Raw genomic sequence first — 11,808 nt, forward strand, 5'->3', positions numbered from 1 at the left:
CTGGAAGATCCATCAGAAGATAGCATCCCCTCTTCAGAGCTTTAGTGCTTTGTCAAACTTGTAGAGACATGCATTTGAGATGTTACACACAACTATTGGAACATATTAGGCCATCACCACCCTCTGCATGCCCCTCCCATACTAGTTGACACAAAGCTTTTAACTTATCATGTTTTTGTTATCTTTTAAAGTTTTCACAATTACTTCATGTGTAGACTGTGCCTGGGGCCAGATTCAAGTCCCATCACAGCTGCTCAAAAGCAGCACAAATTTCTTCCTCAGAGTTGGTGTACATTGAGGATGTACGGGAGAGAAAGGAGAGGAAATCACCAGATATAAACAATTGCTACTTGTGCTGAAATAGTGTTCGCTGTGTTTTGTTTATTTTGGCCATCGTGCCATTTATTTTGTGTAAGTATTTTGTGTTTAAACCTTTTATTTTATTCACTAAATCTGTAGACCAGCACATTTACTCACAGTACTGGGTCTCTGCATTTCCTGGTCTGACGTTAACCATAAGCCATCTTTATTACATATAATGTCAGCGTGGGATAACAGCACCACCCGCGACTCAGGCTAGAAGAAGTATTTTAAAGAAGAATGGAGGTTGACACAGTTGCCCCAAAGGAGTGGTACTGCTGTGAGTACTGCAGGAAGGAGAACCACCACCACTGGAAGGAATGTCCAGAGATCCAAGACTGGTGTGGGCTGTGTGAGCATTTAGGCCATTTATGACAGAAGTTCCCACAGCCTGATGGGTTCTCCAGGGTGCTGTTGGAGGAAGTCCCTGTTTGGGAGGAAGAGGAACAACTGCCGGGCCCAAAGAGGAAGAAGGGGAGGAGCGGCCGTCCCAAGTAGAAGATGGGACAAGCTCCAGTGTACACGAAGGGGACACCCGAGCCTCCAGCGCCATGGGGAGAAGCCCATGGCGAGACAGTCAGCATGGTTTTAGGAAAGGGAGATCGTGTCTAACTAACCTACTTGACTTTTTTGAGGATGCAACATTGAAAATGGATAACTGCAAAGCATACGACATGGTTTATTTAGATTTCCAGAAAGCTTTTGACAAAGTCCTACATAAAAGATTAATTCTCAAGATGAACGCAGTAGGGATTCAAGGAAATGCATGCACATGGATTAGGGAGTGGTTAACAGGTAGAAAACAAAAAGTACCGATAAGAGGAGAAACCTCAAAATGAAGTGAGGTAACCAGTGGTGTACCACAGGGATCAGTATTAGGTCCTCTGCTATTCCTAATCTACATTAATGATTTAGATTCTGTTATAGTAAGCAAACTCCTTAAATTTGCAGACGACACAAAAATAGGAGGAGTGGCAAACACTGTTGCAGCAGCAAAGGTCATTCAAAATGATCTAGACAGCATTCAGAACTGGGCAGACACATGGCAAATGACATTTAATAGAGAAAAGTGTAAAGTGTTGCATACAGGCAATAAAAATGTGCATTATAAATATCATATGGGAGATACTGAAATTGAAGAAGGAATCTGAAAAAGGCCTTGGAGTTTATGTTGACTCAGAAATTTCTTCATCTAGACAATGTGGGGAAGCTATAAAAAAGGCCAACAAGTTGCTCGGATATATTGTGAGAAGTGTTGAATTTAAATCAAGGGAAGTAATATTAAAACTCTACAATGCATTAGTAAGACCTCACCTAGAATATTGTGTTCAGTTCTGGTCACCTCGTTACAAAAAGGATATTGCTGCTCTAGAAAGAGTGTAAAGAAGAGCAACCAGAATTATCCCGGGTTTAAAAGGCATGTCGTGTGCAGACAGGCTAAAAGAATTGAATCTATTCAGTCTTGAACAAAGAAGACTACGCGGTGATCTGATTCAAACATTCAAAATCCTAAAAGGTATAGACAATGTCAACCCAGGGGACTTCTTTGACCTGAAAAAGAAACAAGGACCAGGGGTCACAAATGGAGATTAGATAAAGGGGCATTCAGAACAGAAAATAGGAGGCACTTTTTTACACAGAGAATTGTGAGGGTCTGGAACCAACTCCTCAGTAATGTTGTTGAAGCTGACACCTTGGGATCCTTCAAGAAGCTGCTTGATGAGATTCTGGGATCAATAAGCTACTAACAACCAAATGAGCAAGATGGTCTGAATGGCCTCCTCTCGTTTGTAAGCTTTCTTATGTTCTTCTTATGTTCTTATGACAGGAGAGCAGCTGGGAGTCAAGGAAGATATGGGACTGGCTGGTGGACCCTAAGGGGAGCATGAGAGAGGACCTCCTGAGGGTGATTGACCTGCTGTGGGCCCGAGATTGGGAGTGATGGGAAGCCTGGGAACAGCAACACCACACAGCATCCCTGCCATGCATCGCAGCCATGGTACTCAACTACCTGGCTGCAGATATGGGAGGGTTAGGGTTAGGAAGTAGGCATGTTCACGCCAGGGCCCAGAGGAGAGCCGCACCAATCCCCAGTGGCCAAGGGAGAGCCACACCAGTCCCCAGCAATAGAGGAAGTCTACCTGCTGCTCCCGTTTCCACCACCAGGGGGAGTACTTGCTGCTCCCACCTTCACCGCCAGGAGGAGACCACTTGTTGCTCCCTCCATCACCACTAGAGGAGCTGAAGCTACCTCCTGAGCATCAGCTCCTGCCTTTGCCTCCCAAGGGTCAACTCCTACCCTGTCCTTCAAAGCATGCACTGCCTCAGGTTGTTTGTAGCACTGTTAGTAATTGTCTTTTGTTTGTGAATTCACTAGACGGCTAACACGTCTCCGGAGCTGTCACCTTGGGCCAGCACTACCCGGAACAACAACACCACAGTCACTGTTATTTGTTATCACCCACCTTGAGCACTACTGCACGCACCCGGACTGGTGATTTGTGTTCGTAGTATTGTGGGAGCGGATAACGTGTTATTATTTGTTTTGTTTACAAATCATTATTATTATTTTCTTGCCGAGCTTTACACCAGGGGTGTGTTGCCGGAGGATTATTGTTTGGTCGCCAGACCAGGATTTGTATAATAATAAAAAGAACGTTTCCAAAATTGGATTACAGTTTTTCACTTGTTATTATTTCTCCACTGCATCACCTCTGTATCTATTCTTAATCAGTAGCCACTTTGCCACACGCCTCAGAAACTATCATGCTTGCTTTCTCCAATTTATTGCTTTGAACCACCGATCAACTGGACACTATCACTCAATCATCTTCTGATTAACGAACCATCACAATCAAAAATCTATTTTAATTCGCAGTATGCTTACATACGGATGTAGGCGCAGTGTCCTATTTTTCCTTGAAGCTTGTGCTGGATTCAGCCATCAGTACACAGCGAACCTCCACAGGATTCATGTACAATGCACAAGACATCATCACATATGAATCAAACCCTTTTTCAGAGCCACACATTCTGATCTAGAGTCCAACCTAACAGCAAATGACCTCACTGTGGGTTTCTCTGGCATGGCAACATCACCTGTGAAAGTAGTTCCATGATCCATCATCGAACCCCTGCATCAGAGACTTTAAACTTCAATCTCAGGTCACATATTCTGTACATTTAAAGCACAGAAAATATCATACTAATTGTATTATTTGCCCTTTCTGCTTCTTCTAGCTACCTATCGAGGCATCCTGCTGCATTTCATGCAATCCCTAATTATATCGTTATCTTTTCTCCGTGTGGATTTCCTCCATGCTGGATTCCTTCTGGCAACCCCATTCATTCTTCAGAAGCAGCACTGATCCTTTTGCAGCTCCCAAAACATTCTTCACATTTAACCTGATTAAATATAGTGTTATACATCCCCATGTGTTACTGCACCTGATTAAATATAGTGTTATACATCCCCACGTGTTACTGCACCTGTTTAAATAGTGTTATACATCCCCACGTGTTACTGCACCTGTTTAAATAGTGGTATACATCCCCACGTGTTACTGCACCTGATTAAATAGTGTTATACATCCCCACGTGTTACTGCACCTGATTAAATATAGTGTTATACATCCCCACGTGTTACTGCACCTGATTAAATATAGTGTTATACATCCCCACGTGTTGCTGCACCTGATTAAATATAGTGTTATACATCCCCACGTGTTACTGCACCTGATTAAATATAGTGTTATACATCCCCACGTATTGCTGCACCTGATTAAATATAGTGTTATACATCCCCACGTATTGCTGCACCTGATTAAATATAGTGTAATACATCCCCAGGTGTTACTGCACCTGATTAAATAAAGTGTTATACATCCCCACATGTTTCTACAACTGTTTAAATATAGCGTTGTACATCCTCACATGCTGCTACCCCTTATGAAAAAGTCGTACATTTTTATTATACTTTAAGTATAGACTTATGTTTATAAAAAGTATACTTCTTTTCACATACTTAAAGTATACTTTCCTTGCACTTCCTAAATACGTTGTTGAACTATTTTGGTCTTAAATTGGCCCACTTTAGTATACTGTAAGTATACGCATATGCTTTACAAGTATATTTTTAAGTTGATGAAAATAGTAGCTTAAAGAACACTATTAGTATACTTAAAGTGTAGGTTGAATATGCTTAAGTATAATATAACGAAGTAAACTACACATACTACCAGTATATCTAAAGTGTTCTTGAAGCATACTGATGTACTACATAATAACATATACCATTTGTATATTTCAGGTAATTAAACTGGTTCATTACATTTTAAAACTATTATAATAAAAGTATACAAAAATGCCTGTAATTACGTAAAAGGTCTAATGTTACTCATAAGGCAATAGTATGCCAATAATTTATCCTTTTATATAACTTAACAAAAACTATGATCTCACACTAAATAAAATGTGTTCTCCACTCAAAGTTCCACCCTTACTGCCATGGATATATATCGCTGTATGCCATTAGCAGGATGTCAAACGTAATGTTCTAACTGTATACAGGAAGAGACAGGCAGGTGCGGTATGTACAAGAGACAGGCAGGTGCGGTATGTACAAGAGACAGGCAGGTGCGGTATGTACTGTTCTTTGACTGTCTTTAAATGTGTATCAATCACTTTTAAAGACAGTCAAAGAACAGTGAAGGACCTGAGACAAATAATAAAAAATAAATACATACCCATGTCCATACCAGCAGTATTCAACCACCTGGGACTACTTATCATTGTTCACAGTTGGCTTGTTTCTACAATCTTGCTGTTTCTTTAGTCTTCAAGTTCACGGTCAGTAGAAACAGTTGAAGATGACACGAGATGGTGAAGGCTTTTGAGCCGAATATAATGTACAGGCAGTTGCAGACCAGCAATGTGAGACATCACTGGGCATGGGCCTTGGTGACAGACTTTGTCCAAGTAAGTCTTTTACTAAGAATTTACTATCAGGGAGGTCTTAAAAAAAAAAAAGAAACATGCATCTCACATAAATAAATACATGCAATTTACATATTTCAAGTCACGGGAAAATTCTTTCATGAAGTTGTAAGAACTGTGATTGTTGTTTATTCAAGCAGCCTATAAGTTTATGTTTCAAACAGTTGGTTGCTTAAATAAATACATGTAAGAGCGTGTAGAATGTAATTCTTAAGATCCTGGTCTAACTTACCCTTGCTTCAGTCTTTTATTCTCAATTTTAAGCTTAACTTCCTGTACTTCTCTTCCACCTGCTCATCTGCATCCAAGTCACTGGAAGACTAAAATAAATACAAATATGTATAAAAGGAGACAAAAAACGACATCTCTGGTTATATATCAATACCACCATAGTGGAGAAAACAGCTGGAAGGCAAATTACTCGCAATGTGATAATTCTGTGCAAATAATAACTGCTAAAATACCAATTAAAGAAGTGTAAGATGTATCAGAATTAAAAGCATCTACTTTCAAAGCTTTAAATCCAAAGTATACTGCTAACATTGATGTAGAATCTACTGGATGTCATACAGCTCTGCGCTGCAGCGTTTCCTGCACATGTTATATTGTATTATTTTTTTCACTTCATTTATTGTATTCTACATTGTATTCTACATTGTACCCTGCACTAACCCCTGTACTGCACTTTGAGAATTACTGCAGCAGTGTGGAGTAGTGGTTAGGGCTCTGGACTCTTGACCAGAGGGTTGTTGGTTCAATCCCAGGTGGAGGACACTGCTGCTGTACCCTTGAGCAAGATTGCTCCAGTAAAAGCCCAACTGTATAAATGGGTAATTATATGTAGAAAATAATGTGATATCTTGTAACAATTGTAAGTTGCCCTGGATAAGGGCGTCTGCTAAGAAATAAATAATAATAATATAACATTCATTGTATTTTGAAAATAGTAATGGTTAGTCCCCTTAGATAAAGGCGCCAGAATATGTTACATTACTTACTCTTTCTTGGTCACTGTCCTCTACAGTTTGTTTTATTTCATCTACACAGTCTCTGTTCTTTATCAGTTGCTCTCTTTTCATGTCTTCCTTGCTTGCTGCTTCCTTTAGTACGTTGCTTTCGTTTATTCTTTTTGAACAGAACTACAAAGCTGAAATTATGCAACTAAATAAAATCTGTAACTCACTTTAATAAATTACTTTTTCAAATATATATATTTTTGCTTTTAATTTCCTCAGCGCCCTCTTCCTCAGAAATAAACCTTTTATGTATTTGTAGCTTTCTTTTGTGCGTTGCCAGATATATCTTCCCCAAGCGGTTTCTCTTTTTACAAATGTCATTGTAGTTATCTGTTAAGTAAATAAAGTAGTGTGGTTTGTAAAATGGTGATATAAAAACGATGTATATTCATTAGAATAATGGAGAGCTATAAATAGCACAGGATATATTTGCAAATATGTAAAAGAAGGTTACTCACCACTTATCAGAAGCTTTTCAGGATATTTACTGTGTAACAGGTTTTGACACCTATTAATTAATTAGAAAATGTACTTTACACCACCAAGGTGGTAATAAGGAGAAGAGGAACACCCTCGTATTGGTTCTTTTTTTTATTGAGCAAGGACTTATAAAAATTACCAGCACCACTCCCAAGCACATGACCAAGAGACCAATTAAAATTTTACACAAGTTTATTATCACAAAGATCAACTATTCAATTTAACAGCAATAGTTTCAATCAGTGACAACACGTAGGGGGGGGTGGGGGTGAGGGCACGTGACCAGATTTCTGCCAGGCAGTGGCTTTGCTGCTGCGTTACAGTGAAAAAAAAATTGCTGAAAAGATTTTTTTTTTGTTTGTTTGTTTGTTTTGTTTTGTTTGGTGGCCTCAATACGCTTCAGTCAACCGCCACTCACAACTGACCAATGACATGCTTGCTGTCTGCCAAAGCGCACGTTTAAAATTTCTGTTTGTGTTTGGGCGTGCTATATGTTGTCATTCGTGAGAGGTTCAACCTTGAACTCTTCTGATTGGACAATGCACACATCTTTTACACTTTACAGTCCAAACGGACGCTTAATGTGAAGTATAGCCTGACAGCGAGAAGACAACAAGCTAGCAGCTACCACCGGCAGTCCTGTCAGTCAAATGATAATTAAATTAGTCAGGATTTGTGAGATTAAATAAAATGGTTTGCTTTGCTTTTAACTCAAAATGTTAGTTAACAAAATTGAACAATCATAAGTACGAATGAAATTAGTTATTTTTATTTATTATCATAATGTGAAATTGAAAACTGATGGATATGTTAAAAGTTCAACTCCTTTGCTTTGTATTTCCTTTTTTGTTTTTAATCGGAAGTGTTCTAAACTGATTTTTTTTTTTAATTTTATTTATTTATTTTATCTTTATTGTCCGTTAAATTAGCTATTTCAACCTCCACCGACTTTTCTTGAAAGCAATACAATTCAAATCCCACCATGTCACACATATTATCTAATATAAAATTAGCAGAGGTGTGGAGGATGGTTTTGGTAGAATATCTGCTATTGCTACAAACCGCTACTTCCGGGGAATCGCTTATGTCGCGCTTTTACAATAAAAAATAATAATACTAATTCTAAGAACAATAATAGTGTAGCGTGCACGGGGGAAGGCAGCAGCAAGGCTGGTAGGTGACGTAATCACACACAGGGACATAAGCCCGATATACGCTCCTTGCAAAGGAGCCGGCTCCTTTGTACTAGGGTTACCATGTGGCTCCAGATGAACCGTTCGCTGTGAGACAGAACGGGATTTCAAACTTGCCCCTAAATTGAAATAAATTAAGGTGTAAATGAACCATCCTTAGCTACAATTAATAATGGTGCTTAAATACCCACATGCGTGTCCAATAATTGTATTATACCAAGAATGAATTGCAGCCAGTCGCTATTTTTTTCTGTTTGTTAAAATTCAATCACCCATATTATTCTGCAAATACAATTTCATCATCATCTCGTTGCTCTATCGATAAATTAGCTATTCATTCATTAAGATCTGATCAGAAGCAGCTGATCAGTGTGAATAGTTTGCTGCGCCCAAGCAGTTCCACCACAGCAGGATTAATCTCAGCAAAGGTGGAGCTCATTTATACGTGAATTACTTTCAATTTAGGTGGAATTTTGAAATTCCGGTATGTCTCAAAGCGTCCGGTTAATCTGGAGCCATATGGTAACCCTATTTGTACAGCGGTGTGCTTCAGCGCGAGGTCCCGGGTTAGCGCCCGGCCTCCGCCTGTGTGTTAATTGTCTCACCCTGTGTGATGCGCCTGACTGCGTTAACCGAGACCGCTACAATAATAATAATTATAAACACCAATTATTTATTATACATTGGGAGTAACACAATGTTTTAAAAGAAATCTATACACGTCATTGAGCGCCAGACGAAGGTGCCTCTATTGGCTGCGCACCGCAGTACACATGCATCCACTATAAGCTAACTGTCGTCCGGGGCTGGTTTTTCAAAACGTGTCTGGATAAAGTGATCCAGGTTTTGTAATCCTATATTTTGTGATCGAGATTGCGTTAAAAACCAAACGAATTTTGAATACCTTAATTATCTATAATGTGGATAGAAGTAATCCAGCAGTGACATTTTCTGAAAAAAAAACGTATCAAAACCATCCAGGTAAACGAAATCTAGAGCACAAAATATCAGAAAACAAAATCCGGATCACTGTTATCCAGATTAAACGTTTTGAAAAGCCGCTCCCTGAGGGCAGTTTCTAGTAGATGTCTGCTGCAATAGCACCATGTTGAGTGAAGATCCCTCTAGTCCAAACGTCCCATTCCCTCAGTAGCACTGCTGCAACACTGTGGTATATAAGTCTGGCCTTCGTTTGCTTTGCATTTAGCCAGAGCTCACTGATATATACAAGTACGGTATGTGCATTTTTATGCAGCAAAACCTATAGGCTACTACTAGCTATTGCAAGTAATAGCTGGCTATGTCAATATGTAGTTTAAAAATTATATATATATATATATATATATATATATATATATATATATATATATATATATATATATATATATAGGTACTTCAGTAATAAAATACAATTGGATATTTCATATTTATTGTGACTACGTTTTAACCACAGTATAAATCTAATTTTAAAAAAAGAATACTCTGTATAAGTTTAAAGGCAGTATAAAAAAAAGTACATGCATAGTATTGCAACATACTTAAAGTATGCTAACTCTTACTATGCCCAAGTATAATACAAGTATATCTAAAGTATAATATTAGTATCTTAGTATATTTTAAGTACATTTATACTATACTTCAGCATACTACTTTTTCATAAGGGATACAACTGTTTAAATAGAGCATTACACATCCCGACGTGTTTCTACAACTGTTTAAATAACGTACCTGTAATTTTTATTTTCATTGTAAACATCTTGACAACTTTTTATACTAACTTTAAACTCTGTTTCAAAGCTCTTTTCAAAATGTCTGCTCTAGTGCACTGTCAGGATTATTGCCCACATTTTAAAAAGATAGCACAGCAATAACAATCCATAGTGTGGTACAGAACAGAAAAGCCAGAGCACTTGTTTTTTAAATCGCTCTTCCTGCAGTGATTTAGAGGACAGAACTCAAACCCCAGTGCACTAGAGCAGCCATTTTGAAAAGAGCTTTGAAACAGACTTTAAAGTTATACATTGGCTCTCAAAAGTATTCACCCCCCTTGGACTTTTCCACATTTTATTGTGTTACAACATGGAATCAAAATGGATTTAATTAGGAGTTTTTGCCACTGATCAACACAAAAAAAGTCCATAATGTCAAAGTGAAAAATAAAAAATCTACAAATTGTTCTAAATTAATTACAAATACAAAACAGAAAATAATTGATTGCATAAGTATTCACCTCCTTTGCTATGACACACCTAAATAAGTTCTGGTGCAACCAAAGTCACATAATTAGTTGAATAGCATCCACCTGTGTGCAATTAAGGTGTTTCACATGATTTCAGGTTAAATACATCTGTCTCTGGGAGGTCCCACAGTTGGTTTGTACATTTCCTAATAAAAACTACATCATGAAGACGAAGGAACATTCAAAGCAAATCCGGAATAAGGTTCTTCAAATGCACCAATCAGGGGTAGGATATAAGAACATTTCCAAGGCATTGAATATCCCCTGGAGCACAGTAAAGTCCTTTATTAAGAAATGGAGAGAATATGGCACAACTGTGAATCTGTCTAGAACAGGCCGCCCTCAAAATCCAGACGAGAAGGGCAAGAGTCAGGGAAGCCACCAAGAGGCCTATGGCAATTCTAAAGGAGTTACAGTCTTCCATGGCTGAGCTGGGAGACACTGTGCATATGGCAACAATAGCCCAGGTGCTTCACAAAACTGGTCTTTATGGGAGAGTGGCAAAAAGAAAGCCATTGTTGAAAAAAAACTCACATCAAATCTCAGCTAGAGTTTGTCAGAAGGCATGTGGGAGACTCTGAGACCAAGTGGAAGAAGATTCTATGGTCTGATGAGACCAAAATAGAGCTTTTTGGCCTCAACGCTAAGCGCTATGTTTGGCGCAACCTAACACTGCACATCATCCTGAGAACACCATCCCTACCATGAAGCATGGTGGTGGCAGCATCATGCTATGGGGATGCTTCTCTGCGTCAGGGCCTGGAAAGCTCATGAAGATAGAGGGCAAAATGGATGCAGCAAAGTACAGAGAAATCCTGGAGGAAAACCTGCTTCATCTTCCAGCAGGACAATGACCCCAAACATACAGCCAAAGCCACACTGGAGTGGCTTAAAAACAAAAAGGTCAATGTCCTGGAGTGGCCCAGTCAAAGCCCGGACCTCAATCCAATTGAGAATATGTGGAAAGAGTTGAAAATTGCTGTTCACCAAAGGTCCCCATCCAACTTGACGGAGCTTGAGCAATTTTGCAAGAAGAATGGACAAAAATTGCAGTGTCCAAATGTTCAAAGCTGGTAGAGACTTACCCAAATAGACTCATGGCTGTAATTGCTGCCAAAGGTGCCTCTACCAAATATTGACTCAAGGGGGTGAATACTTATGCAATCAATTATTTTCTGTTTTGTATTTGTAATTAATTTAGAACAATTTGTAGATTTTTTATTTTTCACTTTGACATTATGGACTTTTTTTGTGTTGATCAGTGGCAAAAACTCCTAATTAAATCCATTTTGATTCCATGTTGTAACACAATAAAATGTGGAAAAGTCCAAGGGGGGTGAATACTTTTGAGAGCCACTTTAAGTTAAAAAGTTGTCAGGATGTTAACAATGAAAATAAATGACAGGTACGTTATTTAAACAATTGTAGCAACACGTGAGGACGTGTAATACTAGATTTTTCTGAACCCCGCTAACTTAAATCTTTTCAACAAAAAGGGTTTTTTCATGCATTATATATATATATA

Source organism: Acipenser ruthenus, chromosome 5 (assembly GCF_902713425.1).
Source record: "Acipenser ruthenus chromosome 5, fAciRut3.2 maternal haplotype, whole genome shotgun sequence".
In the NCBI taxonomy this organism is placed as follows: domain Eukaryota; kingdom Metazoa; phylum Chordata; class Actinopteri; order Acipenseriformes; family Acipenseridae; genus Acipenser; species Acipenser ruthenus.